Raw genomic sequence first — 21,170 nt, 5'->3', positions numbered from 1 at the left:
ACTGAACTAGCTTTGCTATGGTTTTCCAAATACTGCTAACAGTCTATTTAGCCTTTCCGGAAATTGTTCGTGCGCGAACTATTTTTGTTGTTTGTAGCGTGCAAAATAATTCGCACCGAGGTGGTGGAGTGTTAAGGGCTCACGCTACGAAAATTCTTAATTTAGAACACCGTCAGAAATTTCCTGATTGATATTATCTGTGGGTGGTTAATGTACGGAAAATGATTTCCAGAATTCTGCTATAACTTTCTTTAGACTGATCTGTGCAATGACTGCGCATTGCCGAGCTGGATTCAAATACACCTAACTGAACATTTCCTCAGTTATTATTGGTTTCCCCGATTCGTACTGCAGTTTAAGAGAATTTCACACCAGAAGCGTTTCTCTTTTATTTATAAAGCATCTTCTGTGGTTATTCTGGAAATATGGATACATAATATCTGTGGTCATTCTGGAAATATGGATACGTACTATTTTTGTACGTTTAGATTGTTAGAGATTAAAAAATTTGTAAAATTTGCATTTAGTTTACTTATGGTGTCTCTGCCTTTCGTTCCCATGTTCTGCAAACCACTGCTTTTTCCCTCATTCGTCGCGGAGGCTGAGGTCGAAAGATGCTTGGCTGTACATTCACACTTGCCAAGTTTTCACCTGTTTCGAAAGCACTTTTCATTACGCTGCATTGGCGTTATTTCCACTTCACCTCGCATTAGAAATGGAACTGCAGTGATAACTGTGTGTCTCGCTCTCAGCACAGTATTACGTTGTTTATGTTCATTAATTTGTTTTCCCTGTACGTTCTGAGCGTTGCCAAACTGTGAAAGATGAGAAAGAATTTTTTGTGTGTATTTGTAGATGCAGAGAGAGGAGGAGAGAGAGATTGGTTCAAATGGCTCTGAGCACTATGGGACTTAACATCTATGGTCATCAGTCCCCTAGAACTTAGAACTACTTAAACCTAACTATCCTAAGGACAGCACACAACACCCAGTCATCACGGGAGAGAGAGAAAATGTGTGTGTGGGTGGGTGTGTGTGTGTGTATGGGTGGATGGGCGGGTGTGGGGGGAGGGGGGTAGAGAGGGTGGGTGGGTGGATGTCAGTGAGTGTGGGTGAGTGAAAATGTCTTACATGCTCAGCAGAGATCTCAGTGGATGCAAAGGCCGCGGGTGAGGTTGAGAGCAGTGGTTTGAGTGTTGAGGGGTAGGAAAGCAAGTGGGAGATGGTATGCTAGTGGTGAATGGGAACCGCCTGGTAGGTGGTAGCGAGTGGTGACACGTGTAAGAGTGCGCTCTTATATCTATATTTAATGTCATGTTAAGTGGTCTGCCGGCAGCTGTGGCCGAGCGGTTCTACGCGCTTTAGTCCGGAACCGCGCTGCTGCCACGGTCGTAGGTTCGAATGCTGCCTCCGGCATGGGTGTGTGTGATGTTCTTAGGTTAGTTCGGTTTAAGTAGTTCTAAGTCTAGGGGACTGATGACCTCATATGTTAAGTCCCATAGTGCTTAGAGCCATTTGAACCATTTTTAGTGGTCTGTTAGCTAAAAAAGTGTGTGTTTTGGGTCTGACCGCTTATGATTCGTTTCTTTTCTGTTGTGACTTTCTGAATGTGGCAGATTCTTGTAGGATGAGAAGGTGTTTTTCGTTATTGATCCTTATGATTTCCATGTGTGTGTCTCTGATGGTAATTTTAGGTTCGTGTGAGTATTCTGTAAAAGTTGACTGATTTGTCACACATTTCCATGCTCATGCATGCTCTTTTTGTCTGGTGTCAGATGTTCTCCTGTTCTGAACTATATATGCAAACAAACAAATCATAAACACTTCGTATTTTTGTGAAAGTAATTGACAAAATAAAATGGTCCGCACACTTACGTCTTCATACGGAGAAACATAAGGTTGCTGAAGTCCTCCAGAACAAGAGCGGTATCTCTTCACAACTTTGATCTCGTAAAGCTTATTCCAAACATAGCACGGTGACTTTTCACACACAGTTTTCCAATTCACTTCCATTTTTATAGTTTTCTCGAATACGTGAACACGACACCACGACATAGGTTCTGACATTGCCTTCAGTGGAACAATGATTAACTGTACATCAAAAATTGCATTTCTTTGCTGTCAGAGGCGATCCATACCTTTTTTCCTTCCTGTACTAGTAACACTTTGTGCCATATAAGTGACTACTTTACCGATAGATTCAAAACATTCTGGGTCATAAAGGAGGAAAAACATATTTTGCTGGAAGCTTTTATTCGTTCTCTGCTGTTCTTACGTAACGAAACAGCGGTAAATGAAACTACATAAACGCGAGAAATCTGAAGGGTACTATACAAAAATGGTTCAAAAGGCTCTGAGCACTATGGGACTTAACTTCTGAGGTCATCAGTCCCCCTAGAACTTAGAACTACTTAAACCTAACTAACCTAAGGACATCACACACATCCATGCCCGAGACAGGATTCGAACCTGCGACCGTTGCAGCAGCGCGGTTCCGGACTGAAGCGCCTAGGACAGCTCGGCCACAGCGGCCGGCTTCTGATAAGTCTACGCGACGTAATTACATGTCCTTTGATCTCTCAGATCCAAGAGATTTCTCGTTACACAGAGCACAGTGGGGTAGTATTTATCTCACACCAGGAGGCGGAAGGTCACAAGTGTTTTACTGTTAAACTTTGTTATTCCTTCATCAAGTACATCCCACAACCAGAGAAATACTTATGACGCAGTTTGACGTCTTTTCCCTGGTCTGAAAAACTAAACCAGGATTGGCGGACGGGCATTTGAATCTCGATATTCCTAATTTCTTGCCTGCAGCCTTAAACAATGTTCCGTGATTCCACATGCTGTCATTACAATTACAATCTGTAAGACAGCAGAGGTTTTTGCAAGACAAAGAAGAATCAGTCATTCTTCTGTTTATTGTGGGGTAGTTAGTTAGTTAGTTACATGTTCCATGGATCTTTTTACACATTACAGTAATAGAAATTTTTGGACGAAATAGAAGTTATCAAGGAGAAACTTTCTCAGTTTGTTACCAAATTTTACTTTGCTGTCTGTCAGGCATTTTATTATTGGGTGAGTGAACGAAAATTTTTGTTGCGGCATTTGCACCTCTTTTTGTGCTAAAAACAACCTTAATGTGGAGTAATGAGTGTCATTTTTCCCTCTGGTATTGCAATTATGCACCTCATTGTTCCTTTTGAACTGTAGCGGGTTATTTACAACGAACTCCATGGGGGAATAAATATGCCGTGAAGCAGTAGTCAATATGACCAACTCCTTAAACAAATGTCTACAAGACGATTGTGGGCGAGCACCACACATTATTCTTTCGGCACGTTTTTGCGCAATGAAGACTTTCTTTCTTAAAGACGAATTAGCAAAGAACATTATTCCGTATGACATTACTGAATGAAAATATGCAAAACATGCAATTCCAGTGAAATTGTGATTTTGTGAATTTAGAGAACAATAGATTCCATATTCAACCTAGCTGCTCACACACTCACAAAGGGTACCCTATAGCGGTCTCGCGTTACCTTAGATTTATTTTAGACATACGTATTTTGAGGTTTCTATCTCATGTTGCCATTCAATTCGTAACACCTGTAGCACTATTTTATCACCTAATTTACACATTCTTGATTTACAGTATCAGTTCTCAGGGAGGGTCTCTATAAATGAAGAAAAAGAGCTTCGTCAATTTCAGGTTTTGCAATAATTCAGTTCTGTTCGAGCGTAGCTGCGGAGACAAAAAGACGAAAAGTTACAAAAAGATGTGATACTTAGGGTCTTGAATTTTTACTCACTTCTGGAGCTAACATACTCTGCGAGAATGAGGTGACGGTGTCGTTGGTACATCGTACAATTGATGTGAAATGTTCCGCCCGTAACTACATGGAAACACTTTTCAGGAAAGTGTCGACAAGTAGATAACACGGAATGTAAAAAGTGTGTTCTTATTCATATTAATTTACCCTCCAGTAGATTACGGCCTTATAACGGAAAAAAGTACATTAAGCGCTGCCCGCCTACGTCTTTGTAGCGTGATTGAAAATTGTCTCCTATTACGTAGCTCAACAACAATTTCATAATAGTGTACATCAGTGGTTCACACGAAAGCCTCCCGCAAAACTGATGTTCCTCGTGTGTGATTATAACTAGTAATTACTCATTTGTGATAGTATCTAGCAATACTTTCTCCATCAGCAGACAATGACGTCTTTATCGACGACTGATCTTTCTCATCACATCATGGGGAGCATAAAAGCAGAAACGGTGCGCGCATTATATCGAGGCGATCGGGATGGCGGTGTATGCTAATAACTGCAAATTAAACAATGGATAAGCATCATAAACGAGAGAGATTGGACGGCTTTAATGACGCGGCAACACTGCGTCGTGCAATGAGCCACGCTCGTTTCAGGATACTTTGTTTCCTTTGTGCTTTCAGCTTGACGGTTAGGAAAATCCGGCTGTCGTGCTTGCCACGGCTTGTTTAATGTTAAAATATAATTGACTGAATCAATTTCTATAAGAAGATCGGATTACTATTATTTTCTTCGCCGTCTATTCTCCAAATTCTCTAACTCTTTCTCTTCGACGACAACTTATAACGCAAGAAACTGTGGTGTATAGATTTGCACTAAAGTAACAGGTGTTTTCTGCTTTAGTGAGTTATTATTGAACAAAAAACTGTATGGTACGTTTCAGTAGCGCGCCGCTATTAGCTAAAGAGGCTTGTTTCACTATACTCTAGGAGTACGTTGGAAATATTTAATTTTTTAAAACTCAATGATTTTATTTCACAGTCAGCTGAAACTTCTGTTCAATTTATAAATGTACAACTATGCTTTTATTTTACATCCATCAGAATGAAATATATAGATGGTGTTAACAATTAGTTAAATAATACATTTAGCGTATATAAGCAAATAAAGAACATTGTCAGTATATGATAAAATATTCTCATGGACGACCTGAATTTGGGTTGTTAAGACACGTCATGCAGAGAGTAAAAAAGACCAGAAGCAGAAAATGTTCGTTATTAACCCATTACTGGCCATTGTCCCTTTCTTGGGACGCGTATATTTTACTTATTTCTACGCAAGCAATGGAGCTTTTAGCCTTTATTGTTGCACCTGTAGGTTCAACTAACTGCTTTGATGCCTGTAAATGTAAAATAAATAACTTTTTTCTAAGTACTTCACGTCAAGAAAATTATAAACTTGCCGATTTTTTGTTCTCGCACTTGGCAGCACTATATGTCTGCTAGTAGTTCCTGGACGACAATGAGCTGTGATTTAGTTGTCTGGGCGTGTTTGTTATGAACATATGGATGTCCGTGTAAGATTAAGTATACTTCAGATTTGTTCAAGTAAGTGCAATATCGATATATTTTATGCGTCCCAATAATGGGACAATGGCATGTTACACTATCATTTATTGTTGATGTGCCCTATTTTAGTATACATGTATTATACAGGGAAGAATTGCATTTTACGTTCTTTATATCTGCTTTTTTCATATTCTATTCGAATTTTACGAATCCAACAGTATAAAAACACTTGAAGAAATTCTAGCAGAACTAGAGAAACATCAAGAGAGTGACGTTGAAGATGATGACGTAGAATTGGTGATTATTCCACCCGATGCAGATGTAATAACAGATGCAGAAGACATTGATGAAAATGTACTGAACAATGAGTCTGTTAAGATGTAGTCGATACTTTAGAGCTCATAACCAGCCGAGATGAAGCTAATGCTACAGTTGTACCTCCAGAAGCCAAAAGAAGGAAACCGTTAGGAGATGGAGCAGAAAGTGGTACGTTATCTACAAAAAAATATAAATGTGAGTGATATAAATGTCAACCAACGTACACAAACACTAGTGAACCAGGGAAGAGCAACGAACATTATGTTGCGGAATGTCTAGCAAATATGACAGTGCCCCAGGTGTTTGAGGATTTTTTTTCTGAGAAGCTAATGGATAGTATTATTGAACAAAGTGAAATCTATGCTTGCCAACATAACAAAATAAATTTTCTGCTAACCAAAGAAGAACTAAAATCATTTATTGGCATACTACTTTCTGAGTGGTTATCATAAGCTCCCCCATGAGAACATGTACTGGGAACAGGCTCCTGATGTCGGTGTTCCTTTAGTCTTAACTCCATGTCAAGAAATAGGTTTCGGGAAATAAAGGGATTCATTCATCTCAATGACAACTCCAAAGTAGACAGTAACGACAAGATGTACAAACTGAGGTTGTACTTTGAAATGCTGAAAAAGGAATTTGGTAAATTTGGCGTATTTCATTCAGAACTCTCAATTGATGAAATGATGGTACGTTATTATGGCAAACATTCAGCTAAAATGTTTCTGAGGGGATAGCCTATCAAATTTGGATATAAAATTTGGTGTCTTACAAGTTCCAATGGCTTTCTTTATCATTTTTCGCCATACTGTGGCAAGACTGACAACAAACAGGAGCCTTTAGGTGAAAGGTTAATAAATGAACTAACCAGCATAATTCTAGAATCAGAGTATCCGAATTATAAGCTTTTCTCTGACAACTTTTTCACCAGTGTTGACACACTGACCACACTCGGAAAGAGTAAAATGAAAGCTACAGAAACAATAAGAGAGATCTGAACTAATCCATGTCCTTTGATTGACTCAAAAAGAATGGCAAAAGAAAAGGAACGAGGATTCTATGACTACATGTTTGACAAAGAGAACGAATTTCTGGTTGTGAAATGGAGTGACAACAATGTGTAGCGACAAATTACCGTACTATTACTGCTCCGAATTCTACTAAAAGATACTCACGGGCAAAGAAAGAGGAAATATCTGTTACAATGCACATCTCATTGAAGAATACAATGCCCAAATGGGTGGCCTAGATCTACTGAACAAGCAGATAACAGAATGAAATTTTCACTCTGCAGCGGAGTGTGCGCTGATATGAAACTTCCTGGCAGATTAAAACCGTGTGCCCGACCGAGACTCGAACTCGGGACCTTTGCCTTTCGCGGGCAAGTGCTCTACCAACTGAGCTACCGAAGCACGACTCACGCCCGGTACTCACAGCTTTACTTCTGCCAGTACCTCGTCTCCTACCTTCCAAACTTTACAGAAGCTCTCCTGCGAACCTTGCAGAACTAGCACTCCTGAAAGAAAGGATATTGCGGAGACATGGCTTAGCCACAGCCAGTTGGTAGAGCACTTGCCCGCGAAAGGCAAAGGTCCCGAGTTCGAGTCTCGGTCGGGCACACGGTTTTAATCTGCCAGGAAGTTTCAAGCAGATAACACTTTACGGGAAATGGTGGTGGCCATTATTCCACCAGATGATAGATATCTGCGTAGTAAACACATGGCGTACATACCAAATTGCTAACTCTAATGAGAAGCTCTCACTTTTGGATGTCCGACGGAGAATAGTGATGTTTTACCTATCAAAGAAAACAGAATCACTACCAAAATGCAGAGGACCACAAGGAAGCAAATTGCTGTGAGGACGGGTGAGCACAGATGTACGACTAGATCCAGGAAATCATTTCATTGTGCCAAGTAAAATACAGAAGAGATGTGCTTACTGCAAGAAAAAAACAACAAAAATTTGTGATAGGTGTAATGTTGGTGTACACGACAAGTGTTTTGCTTCATTTCATACTGAATAGACATTCAATAATATTAAAACATTCTTTATTTATTGTTTGTGTTGTTTCTTACAATATTATGCACGGAGAATAAGGTTGTGAATTTGGATAGCGCATTTTGTCAATGTCCCAAAAATGGGATGGTCTGTAGTTTTTGTTCTAATAAACTGAAAATTTTCAAAACAACTTTTTATTCAATTAATCACTCATTGTAACGTATTTATGTATAAAAGTTTGCAAAAAATGATCCGATAGAGTTTTGGCCAGTATTGGGTTAAGTGAATTTTATGAATACAGTCACGTATTGGGCGTTTCTCTGCAAACTTCAAATAATATTAAAAATACGCTATTCCACATATCCTCTGATTTTAGTTCAGTTTGGGTCATTCTTTCTGGCTATTGTAGTTTTCCAAGTGTCAGCATCGTTCGAAAAACAATGAGTTGCGTTATGATTGAACATAAACAATAAATTACTGCGTGTGATAGCGATGTCAGGTTGTTTAGTAGTGTAAGTTTCGTCCATTGTTGCAAGTGCCTTTATCAGGTTGGCTGCAGATGGCGAAGCATAGGATCACAAATTTATATAGACTTCAAAACGAGTGAATCTTCTTAACATTGTACATTGATTTAAGATTCATTATTTCTTTCTTCTTGTTGAAGAAACTTGTACTTTTTTTTACTGATTTTGTGAGAAACACATGAAAATATTGACCAGCAAACATCCCGTACGTAAAGACTCAGGAATTGTGCAGAATATGTATCTAACCAGTTATTATCGATTTATTTGTAATATAAGAAACTGGCTTGTTTTCTCTGCAATGGTCAACAGAAAAGTAAATTACTCTTTGTGACTGTTTTTGTGTGTTAATATTGTCACCATACAGCTCGCCTGAAGTGTTGTATCTATATTTTTGCAGAGGTTTTTAAAACTAATCGACATTGACGTTATGCGAAATGAATTTCCTTAACCTACATTCTGAAGAAGAAGAAAAGAAAAAAAGAGAAGCAGAGGGAGAGAGATGGTGGGGCGAGGGAGGGAGAGGGGGCAGAATCTACACCCTGATATTATTTCTGCTTGGTGAATTGTCCCATTACCTTAATTGTTGCCTCTCTTTAACGCCTATATTGTTCGCTTGTAATGTAGTTCATGCATATTAAATTCCATGATTGTCACCCTTTAATGGACTTTTACTTTGTCTTCGGGTGAAATTGCTTGTCCATTTTACTCATTAAATGGAAGGGTGAGATAAAAAAAACTACGGTGCTGCAAAGATATTAACACATTAAATGTACATACATATTCATTTCGCACGTTATATTTACAACCCAAGCTTTCCGAGGTCTTGGCTCATGAATTTCCTAGAACATCGGACATTACCGCAAGATAAGTGAGCTTCAGCTCCTCTGGTTAGTCATTCGCGAATGCCATAAACCCATTGCCGGCCGGCGTGGCCGAGCTGATCTAGGCGCTACGGTCTGGAACCGCGCGACGGCTACGGTCGCAGGTTCGAATCCTGCTTCGGGCATGGATGTGTGTGCTGTCCTTAGGTTAGTTAGGTTTAAGTAGTTCTAAGTTCTAGGGGACTGATTAGACCTCAGAAGTTAAGTCCCATAGTGCTCAGAGCCAATTTAACCATAAACCCATTTCAGCTGGGAATATCAGACCTTAACGCAGAATGAACGAGACTCATTTTTCTCTGATTAGCCCATGAATGCTATACGTCATTTTCTCCTACTAAAAACTAAAGTCCTCCCGAACAGGCCATGAAGGCCCAAAGGTACCGACCGGCCGCCGTGTCATCCTCAGGCCACAGGCCTCACTGGATCATATATATATATAAAAATCACAAAATTTTGTCCAAGAATCAATAAATAACGTGCAGAAAGATTAACGTTGATTGCTTCATTAGTTTCTCCAAAAAATCGTAAAAATAACTTATTTTATAGGCTGACTGAGGAGAACAGACTGTTAGTGGGTGATGATGACTGAAGAAACTTTGTGAAGTATAGCTTTGTGTCGTTACGGATGGACTTGGCACGATAAGAAGGGAGCGTGAAATCCAGTGCCGTCCTCTCTCCTCTCACAGAGCACCAAAAATCCAACCAGGCTTAACGTCTCCATCGGAGGAAAAAATCAAAGACGATGGTACCCTGTATCCTCACTAAGCAGGAAGCTGCAGAAAGCCTTCCAGTTTCCTTGGTGGCTTTAGCAGACATTCTGCTCTAAGAAACAGAACTAGTTTCTTTGATGGCGAAATTTTAGCGAAGGGAATTCATTGCACACATGAGATGTACGTAGCCGCACCCGGATTGATCACCGCCGATTTTCCGCTGTATGTGAAAATTACCGTACTATCAGTTTAATAAGTTACGGATGCAAAATACTAACGCGAGTTCTTTACATACGAATGGAAAAACTGGTAGAAGCCAACCACGGGGAAGATCAGTTTGGATTCCGTAGAAATATTTGAAGACGTGAGGCAATACTGACCCTACGACTTAGAAGCTCGATTAAGAAAAGGCAAACCTACGTTTCTAGCATTTGTAGACTTAGAGAAAGCTTTTGACAATGTTGACTGGAATACTCTCTTTCAAATTCTGAAGGTGGTAGGGATAAAATACAGGGAGCGAAGGGCTATTTACAATTTGTACAGAAACCAGATGGCAGTTATAAGAGTCGAGGGACATGAAAGGGAAGCAGTAGTTGGGAAGGGAGTGAGACAGGGTTGTAGCCCCTCCCCGATGTTATTCAATCTGTATATTGAGCAACCAGTGAAGGAAACAAAAGAAAAGTTCGGAGTAGGTATTAAAATCCATGGAGAAGAAATAAAATCTTTGAGGTTCGCCGATGACATTGTAATTCTGTCAGAGACAGCAAAGGACTTGGAAGGGCAGTTGAACGGAATGGATAGTGTCTTGAAAGGAGGATATAAGATGAACATCAACAAAAGCAAAACAAGGGTAATGGAATGTAGTCGAATTAAGTCGGGTGATGCTGAGGGAATTAGATTAGGAAATGAGACACTTAAAGTAGTAACGGAGTTTTGCTATTTGGGGAGCAAAATAACTGATGATGGTCGAAGTAGAGAGGATATAAAATGTAGACTGGCAATGGCAAGGAAAGCGTTTGTGAAAGTATTTGTATGGAGTGTAGCCATCTATGGAAGTGAAACATGGACGATAAATAGTTTGGACAAGAAGAGAATAGAAGCTTTCGAAATGTGGTGCTACAGAAGAATGATGAACCATAGAGGGGTAGATCACATAACTAATGAGGAAGTATTGAATAGGACTGGGGAGAAAAGAAGATTGTGGCACAACTTGACTAGAAGAAGGGATCGGTTGGTAGGACATGTTCTGAGGCATGAAGTGGTCACCAATTTAGTATTGGAGGGCAGCGTGGAGGGTAAAAATCGTAGAGGGAGACCAAGAGATGAATACACTAAACAGATTCAGAATGATGTAGGCTGCAGTAGGTACTGGGAGATGAAAAAGCTTGCACAGGATAGAGTAGCATGGAGAGCTGCATCAAGACAGTCTCTGGACTGAAGACCACAACAACAACAACAACAGTGATCGGAAGGGAGAAAGTGTATATCGTCGTATCAACATAGGACTCATCAAAGACGGGGCACAAACACAGAAGCACAACGCCGGAAGTAGGCCTCGAATGGACTTTCACAGTATCTGCCTGAAGTGAAAGAGTACTGCTCCTCAGCGTGGGACAGTTAATGCTTAAGACTAATACTAGGATTAATATCGTAACAGGGGAGAGAGAGAGAGAGAGAGAGAGAGAGAGAGGTGGAAATCCGAAGAAGTGCGGAGCACGGAGCATTTGGTCACGCGTTAGTTTAGTAAACGCACAGGCGTTAGAGAGATGGGCATCCAGCCACAGAGGCAGACGTTGTAAAAAAATGGTTCAAATGGCTCTGAGCACTATGGGACTTAACAGCTGTGGTCATCAGTCCCCTAGAACTTAGAACTACTTAAACCTAACTAACCTAAGGACATCACACACATCCATGCCCGAGGCAGGATTAGAACCTGCGACTGTAGCAGTTGCGCGGTTCCGGACTGCGCGCCTAGAACCGCGAGACCACCGCGGCCGGTCGCAGACGTTGTAAGAGAGGCTTTGAGCAACGAGTATAGGTTTACTGTTTCTTCTGTTCACCAAAAGAAGTCTGACACCCAACATCCCAGTTAGCAGGGTGCGAATCCCCTACTGCTGAAAACTAGTTGTTGTACAAGGTAGCTGGCTTCCACGCTAGCAACCGATGTGCTCACATGGCAGTATTATTTACAACAAGTAATATCGGCAACATAAAATGAAGCAAGTGACAAACGTTTATTAACTCAATGTATAATGAAGCACTCAGCTTTGGTTGAGAAACGGCGTATGGCACGGTAGCTGATATCCTACTCACCCCCCTAACCTAACACATTGTAACAGAACTACCTAATTTGGAGTTCATTCTGTGCTGCTTTATCTAACAGTTCTGACACTGAATACTGAATATCACTTGACACTCAGCGTTGAGCCGGCCGGAGTGGCCATGCGGTTCTAGGCGCTACAGTCTGGAACCGAGCGACTGCTACAGTCGCAGGTTCGAATCCTGCCTCGGGCATGGATGTGGGTGATGTCCTTAGATTAGTTACGTTTAATTAGTTCTAAGTTCTAGGCGACTGATGACCTCAGAAGTTAAGTCGCGTAGTGCTCAGAGCCATTTTTGAACTCAGCGTTGAGTGTCCAACGATCACTCGTTAATAGAGGCTGCCTATATCGGCGGCAACTAATGATGGGCATCAACTGACGGTAACTGCGGACCGGAACTGTGCGAAGTGGTAGGCAACTGTGCAAAATGTGTCTGTCACTGGAACTGATCGAGTATTGCCTCTGCGTCTCCTTTTATCCGTGACCGGAGAAGCAGATGTCCATTTGCGGCAGAGGGAAGTAGTTCCAGGTATCAGCGTCCTCTGCGGCGGCTGAAATAACTGAAAGCTGATGGAGCGCACTGTTTGAAAGTTTCGAGTCGGAAGCATAAATAGGGTTCAGTTCATGAGCGCCATCTGGGTGACAACAGAACGGAGCTGACTGGCACCTTGTGTAAAGTGTGCCTTGCTTGGTGGCACCCTCTAGTGTTATCGCTGTGTACCATGTGACTGCGTGCACAGCAGTATTACTCGCTTACATTCCAAGAAAAGTCAATGAACACATTACATATATGACCAGAAAAATTAGAGTATATGCAGATGCTATCGGTAAGATAGCCAGCCGTTTTTCCCACAAACTAATTCGTGAGTGGAACAAAACAATAATGAAGGCGGCGGGGGGGGGGGGGGGGAGGGGAAATTCCAGAACTAATTCGAGAGTGGAACAGTAATGGGAGGGTTGGGGGTGGGGGCTGGAATTCCAAGAGTGTAGATGTAGGTGCAGATGTAAATGTTGGAAAACTGCGGAACTTTAATTAATGCAACTGATTTGAACCTCAGCCCTCACAAATTCCACCACAGGGAACGATAAACTGAACTGTTGTTCCCACATTCCTTACCTTGGTGTCAGTATAATGTCGTCCGACCCCGGTAGCGGAGTGGTCAGCGCGACAGAATGTCAATCCTAAGGGCCCGGATTCGATATCCGGCTGGGTCGGAGGTTTTCTCCGCACAGGGACTGGGTGTTGTGTTATCATCATAATTTCATCCCCATCGACGCGCAAGTCGCCGAAGTGGCGTCAAATCGAAAGACTTGCACTCAGCGAACGGTCTACCCGACTGGAGGCCCTAGTTACACGACATTTATTTAATATAATGTCAAAGTCCATCTAAACTAGAAGGCAGTCGCATAGAGCCACGTGTCGCTATAATGAAGGCACCAGACCCATTCTACACTGACGCGCAGAAGAAACTGGTTTAAATGGTTCAAATGGCTCTGAGCACTATGGGACTTAACATCTGAGGTCATCAGTCCCCTAGAACGTAGAACTACGCTAACCTAACTAACCTAAGGACATCACACACATTAATGCCCGAGGCAGGATTCGAACCTGCGACCGTAGCGGTAGCGCGGTTCCAGACTGAAGCGCCACTGCGGCTGGCAAACTGGTATAGGCATATGTATTCAAATATAATATGTAAAAAGGCAGAGTACGGCGCTGCGGTCGGTAACACCTGTATAATACAACAACTGTCTGGCGCAGTTGTTAGATCGGTTACTGCTGCTACCGTAGCAGCTAATCAAGATTTAAGTGACTTTGCCGGCCGGAGTGGCCGTGCGGTTCTAGGCATTACAGTCTGGAACCGAGCGACCGCTACGGTCGCAGGTTCGAATCCTGCCTCGGGCATGGATGTGTGTGATGTCCTTAGGTTAGTTATGTTTAATTAGTTCTAAGTTCTAGGCGAGTGATGACGTCAGAAGTTAAGTCGGATAGTGCTCAGAGCCATTTTTAAGTGAGTTTGAACGTGATGTTGGAGGCGGCATACAAGCGATGGAATACAGCATCTCCGAGATATCGATGAAGTGGGGATTTTCCCTTACGACGATTTCACGAGTGTACAGTGAATATCAGGAATCCGGTAAAACACCAAATCTCTGACATCGCTGTGGCCGGAATAAGATCCTGCAAGAAAAGGACCAAAAACGACTGAAGAGAATCGTTCAACGTGACAGAAGTGCTACCATTCTTCAAATTGCTGCTGTTTTCAATGCTGGGCCGTCAACAACTGTCAGCGTGATAACCACTGAGTGAAAAATCATCTATATGAGCGTTTGGAGCCGAAGACCCACTCGTATACCCTTAATGACTGCGCCACACAAAGCTTTATGCCTCGCCTGGGCCCGTCAACACCGACATTGGACTGTTGATGAATGGAAACATGTTGCCTGGTCGGACGAGTCTCGTTTCAAATTGTATCGAGCGGATGGACGTGTACGCGTATGGAGACAACCTCATGAATCCATGGACCCTGCATGTAAACAGGGGACTGTTCAAGCTGGTGGAGGCTCTGCAATGGTGTGGGCGTGTGCAGTTGGAGTGATATGGGACCCCTGATATGTCTAGATACGACTCTGACAGCTGACACGTACGTAAGCATCCTGTCTGATCACCTGCATCCATTCATGTCCATGGTGTATTCCGACAGACTTGGGCAATACCAGCAGGAGTATGCGACATCCGCCGGCCGGTGTGGCCGAGCGGTTCTAGGCGCTTCAGTCTGGAACCGCGCGACCGCTACGGTCACAGGTTCGAATCCTGCCTCGGGCATGGATGTGTGTGATGTCCTTAGGTTAGGTAGGTTTAAGTAGTTCTAAGTTCTAGGGGACTGATGACCTCAGATGTTAAGTCCCATAGTGCTCAGAGCCATTTGAACCATTTGAACCATCATGATAAACAATAGGAAATGGGATTCTGCATATATCTACGAAATGATATGCGGCTTAAATATTACAATGAGATTTATTATGCATCAGAACATAAAGGCACTTGATTATCGACACAAACAGTAGGTTAAAGGATAGGGTATTCTGAACTATTATGCAAATAAGAGTTGGCTCAAGAACAAGGGCTCCTGCTCTCTGTGATGCAATAGCTCGACGATAGTGACTGGAGGTCCTAATCAATCAAATATTACTCTTTCGACTATATTGCAGTATCGCGATTAGTAGTGAGAGCTCAAATGGGATCACATGGAGAAACAAGCAAGGTGGACTTGTGGTAAAGCGAGCGAGCGTGCTGCTGAGAACTTCAGTATAAAATTGATAGGTCCAACAATGCCGGAGCCGCAAAATACTTTACCAATCCTGAAATTTGTAGCAGGTTGCCGGTAGGAAGCTTTCTGATGATGTAGGCACCGACTTCTGGTGTGGAGCAACTCTGTTTCAAACGTGGCCTCGCAGGCTGTCCGAGAATTCCAAGTTCTACCGAAAAAAGTGTGCCTTAGTCACAAGACCGTCCGACTCCGACGAAGATCAGATCCCGAATCCCCCCTGCGCCTGCACAATGCAAAAGCGAAGCCAACATTACTCAACTCCCTACTCTCCTTGAAAACCGCGAATCAGCATTCAGTGCTCATTCCAAAATTCCCCCACGCTGTCTCAGAACAGCATTCGCACCAATAGCGACCGTTCCCTCCAATTTCGAGCAGGGCTTTATGACGTCAACTATCTTCAGTTTAAGTTGATCAATCATGCCCGTGCTATTCAGCTGAGGGCACTGAACTTGCCGTTTGACCGGCTACGAAAACAACGTGCTAAGACCACCAGCCATCCGGCGCTAGACAGTCGCACCCAGCAGGGCAAGTTCCGCAAGTTTTCTCCGAATCAAGAGGACAATGCCGTCAGTCAGTGCCAGGAGTCTTCGTTCCGGACGCGTCGGAACGGTAAACGCATAAACTGCGGCGACACTCAGGTGTCTCACAGGTCGTTTCACCCTGCATACAATAGGCGAAAGTCGACCGACGTCAGTCGTTCCGCCAGGTGCTTAAGCCTATTGTACGAACCCCTCAGAATTCGGGGAAGTGCAGTCCCCAACCGGAAATGCAGTGTGCCGCGTCCTCCGATGCTCGCCTCACACAGGCCACACAGGGAAGTAACCTAACATGCATAGGAATCAAGTGAAAAGTATTTTTGAGCTCTCAGTACAAACACAGGGCTATTACAAATGATTGAAGCGATTTCATAAATTCACTGTAGCTCCATTCATTGACATATGGTCACGACACACTACAGATACGTAGAAAAACTCATAAAGTTTTGTTCGGCTGAAGCCAAACTTCAGGTTACTGCCGTCAGAGCGCTCGAGAGCGCAGTGAGACAAAATGGCGACAGGAGCCGAGAAAGCGTATGTCGTGCTTGAAATGCACTCACATCAGTCATAACAGTGCAACGACACTTCAGGACGAAGTTCAACAAAGATCCACCAACTGCTAACTCCATTCGGCGATGGTATGCGCAGTTTAAAACTTCTGGGTGCCTCTGTAAGGGGAAATCAACGGGTCGGCCTGCAGTGAGCGAAGAAACGGTTGAACGCGTGCGGGCAAGTTTCACGCGTAGCCCGCGGAAAATTGACTCATGCCACAACTGGAGACCGACAGCGCCGACTTCATCTTTCAACAGGATGGTGCCCCACCGCACTTCCATCATGATGTTCGGCATTTCTTAAACAGGAGATTGGAAAACCGATGGATCGGTCGTGGTGGAGATCATGATCAGCAATTCATGTCATGGTCTCCACGCTCTCCCGACTTAACCCCATGCGATTTCTTTCTGTGGGGTTATGTGAAAGATTCAGTGTTTAAACCTCCTCTACCAAGAAACGTGCCAGAACTGCGAGCTCGCATCAACGATGCTTTCGAACTCATTGATGGGAACATGCTGCGCCGAGTGTGGGAGGAACTTGATTATCGGCTTGATGTCTGCCGAATCACTAAAGGGGCACATATCGAAAATTTGTGAACGCCTAAAAAAACTTTCTGAGTTTTTGTATGTGTGTGCAAAGCATTGTGATGATATCTCAAATAATAAAGTTATTGTAGAGCTGTGAAATCGCTTCAATCATTTGTAATAACCCTGTACTTTCATTACAATAACCTTATTCGGTCTGTTACCACCGAGCAATGACATATGTATATTGGCCGATACATCTTGGTAGACGATTGTTGCAGTGTCTGTGTGTTTATGGGTTGCATTTTTTCGTATGACTTGTCAAGCCAATGGCAGCACGGCATCTCTTGCCGCAATTGTCACAAGTGTATCTGGCTGCTGAGGCTGAGCCTCAATCTGTCTAACAAGCCTTCATCATGCTTCGACATTCCAGATGATATATCATCACGCCACTCTGGTCTCATGCTAGCCCGTGCCTCTCATCTGTTTGTGTCGATTCCAAAGCTCTCCATATGTCGTTTACAGGAGCCCTTGAACCTCAATACAGGACGTCCTACAGGTCTTTTGGCTACAGAGATCTCTCCAAGCATCACCTCACGTGGTAATCCGCCAGGATCCATACGGTGGAAGTGGCCCAGCCAGTGGAATCGTCTCTGCTTCAAGATAGCTGAAATACTGTTGCAGTTAGTTTTAGATAGCACTGCTTCGTTCGTCACTCGGTCCTTCCACGTTACTCCGAGGATGGATCTCAGGCACCTCATGTGGAAAGCATTAAGGCGACGTTCTTGTTTGGCATAGGTAGTCCATGTTTCCTATGCATACAAAAGGATGCTGAGGACGCAACTTGCAATGACATAGAACATTAATAAAATTGACGAAAATGAGAGGCGACATGCAAAAGAAGGCATGGAACCTCTCATGCTCTCCAACGGTGATGCTGTGTTCCAGGACACAGCTCGTATCGTACAGGACTGTTTTTATGAGGAATAAGGAACTCCACCAGAGTTACGAGATCTCAATATTATTGAAACTTTATGGTCTCCTTTGGAGAGGAGTGTGCATGATCGCTGTTCACCTCCATCATCTTTACCTGAAAAGCCGCTATTTTTTAGGAAGAATGGTCTAAGATTCCCTTTGAAACCATACAGAATCTGTACGATTATTTATCAACTACAAGACGACTGGAAACTCGTTTGTATGCCAACTGTTTTCCTGCAACGTATTGGGCACATTAATGTGTTGTGTTTGTGGTGCTTCCTTATTTTTGTCCATCGATCACGATACTTCATTTCATGCACGGAATGTTGAATGGGCTATGTAAATGGGGGTTTGCATTTTTAAAATGGTTCAAATGGCTCACACACATCCATGCCCGAGGCAGGATTCGAGCCTGCGACCGTAGCGGTCTTGCGGTTCCAGACTGCAGCGCCTTGTATTTTTAAATTGTGTGCTTATAGTACATTAGATAAATACCTGAGCAGCATAACCAACCCATCTTTGCCGGCCGGAGTGGCCATGCGGTTCTAGGCGCTACAGTCTGGAACCGAGCGACCGCTACGGTCGCAGGTTCGAATCCTGCCTCGGGCATGGATGTGTGTGATGTCCTTAGGTTAGTTAGGTTTAATTAGTTCTAAGTTCTAGGTGACTGATGACCTCAGAAGTTAAGTCGCATAGTGCTCAGAGCCATTTGAGCCAACCCATCTTTGTCCAAACTACACAGTTGCACTATAGCATCGAGCGCAAAGTGTCCTGCGTCTAGTGTCCGACCGAACATTCGGCTTCAGCTTCGGCCACCTTCGGCCAAAAATCACACCTTCGGCCAAACCTTCGGCTTCGGCCAAAATATGCCGAAGTTTTGGCCGAAACCGAAGGTTTCTAGCAAGCGCCGAAATTAGTTCAATTGATAGAACAGCCTATGGGCGGTGAACATCCGACAATTAAACTGCAACAGTCACGAAGCTAACACATACTTGGCGCAGACTGTAATACACTATGTTGCGTCGGTCGGCCGCCATCGCCAGTAAATACAAGTTCGTAAGTGAATTATTTACTTTGGTGTTTTATCATACGATTGTGAAAATTTTTATCTTACCGAGCAGAGGAGAAGGTTTAGTTTGTGAAAACACACATAGTTATACTTATCTACTCCAAATTGCACTCAATTGAACAATTGTTCAGCGCAGCGTGTCAGATATAAGCGGACAGGCGATCTAAATTGATTGGTGAAAATGTGGACAAATTATTAATTTTAGCTTACAACATAAGACTGTTTAACTTTGATTATTGATTCTTTTTTAGTGATAGATATCAAAACGCAGATGGAAATTTATAATTCATTTTGCTATTGTTGTGTGTTTTTCCTATTGTAATTGTTCAAGTACTTTTTTTAAGTAAATAAATATTATAATTGACTTCATTTCAGAGTGCTGTTATTTGGTAGATTTCAAGGTAATTTTAATCATCGCGTTAAATTGTTTACATTATATTTTTAAAAAATCATTATTTTATTCACATTTTGCCAATCTTGAACAGTATTTCTTGGGTTCAAAAAATGGCTCTGAGCACTATGGGACTTAACTTCTGAGGTCATCAGTCCCCTAGACTTAGTTAGAACTACTTAAGCCTAACTAACCTAAGGACATCACACACATCCATGCCAGAGGCAGGATTCCAACCTGCGACCGTAGCGGTCGCGCGGTTCCAGACTGTAGCACCTAGAACCGCTCGGCCACCCCGGCCGGCAGTATTTCTTTGGGCTATTAAACCTTCGGCTTCGGCCGAAAGTTAGGGCGATAGCCGATTAATCGACTTCTTGGCCAGAAATCGACCTTCGGTCGGACACAACCTGCGTCACATGGGAAATAAAATCGAACAAGCCTGTGAATCGTCAGTGGCACGTCTTCCAGTGAATGAAAGTACATTTAAGAAACGCTTTGTTGATGTCTACCTTCAGTATATTGCTAAACTGTGTTAATAGATAATAAGCCTTCAGACTGGTAGTTTCCTAATGTCCAAGCACGTGGTATACGTCTCAGAACAACTTTATAAACTTTGCCAGTAGCTCTCATACGAGCCCTGTTTGAGGTAGATTCCTACCACCATTGTTATCCAACTGGGACACTGCTCCATCTCCAACGATCTCTGAATCAGCGAGACAACAAGTCATAATTGTGCACGTCTCACTAGCCAGCCTCTCACACCCTGCAAGCCTCTGTACGGTGCGTGGCTGAGAATGCTTCCTACCGTTGCTAGAAATTCGCCCTCCTTTTCCACTCGCAAATGGAGCGAGGGAAGAAATTAGTGCCTGCAGGCCCCTGCATGAGCTCCGATCTTCCTTATTCTGCCCTTGTTCTACCTCTGCGAGGTTCACTTTAGAGGTTGTAGATTCTTTCTGTGGTCTGTTGCGAATTCTGCTTCTGTAAATTTCCTTAATAGCATTTAGCGAGAAGATCGTATGCTTCCCACCAAAGACCCCGTCTAAGCTCACGGAGCACTTTCGTACTTTCAGAACCCAGCTGTAACAAATGCAGAAGCACGCCTGTGACTTGCTTCAACATCGCCTTTTAATCGGCCTGCTGACGATCCCAAACGCTTAAGCTGTACCCACGAATCGGTAGCACAATTTGCTTCTAATCGAATGGCTTGCCTATGGAATATCGTCGTTATTGTGCAACTGAATACATGATTTCCTGTCAGAAAGGTCACAGTTCGTAGTAATTGATGGAAAGTTATCGAATAAAATAGAAGTGCTGCCTGGCGTTCCCGAGGGAGTGTTACAGTCCCTGTGCTATTCCTAATCTACGTATATAAACGGTCTAGGAGACAATATGAGCAGCCCTCTTAGCATGTTTGTAGCTTATTCTGTCGTTTATCATCTAATAAAGTCATCGTAAGAGCAAAACCAATGGAAAAATTATTTAGACAAGATATCTATAGTGTGCGAAAAGTGACAGTTGACTCCAAACTTTAAAGAGTATGGTCATCCACAAGAATACTAAACGGATTCTTTCAAATTTCGGTTACACGACAAATTACACAAATTTTAAGGCTTTCAACTAACTTAAATTCCTATGATTACAATTACAGACAACTTAAACTGAAACCGTCGCACAAAATACCAAAGAATGCGTT

The sequence above is a fragment of the Schistocerca cancellata genome, chromosome 4 (assembly GCF_023864275.1).
Source record: "Schistocerca cancellata isolate TAMUIC-IGC-003103 chromosome 4, iqSchCanc2.1, whole genome shotgun sequence".
In the NCBI taxonomy this organism is placed as follows: domain Eukaryota; kingdom Metazoa; phylum Arthropoda; class Insecta; order Orthoptera; family Acrididae; genus Schistocerca; species Schistocerca cancellata.
The sequence above is the reverse complement of the archived record's forward strand: the minus strand, read 5'-3'. Positions refer to the sequence as shown.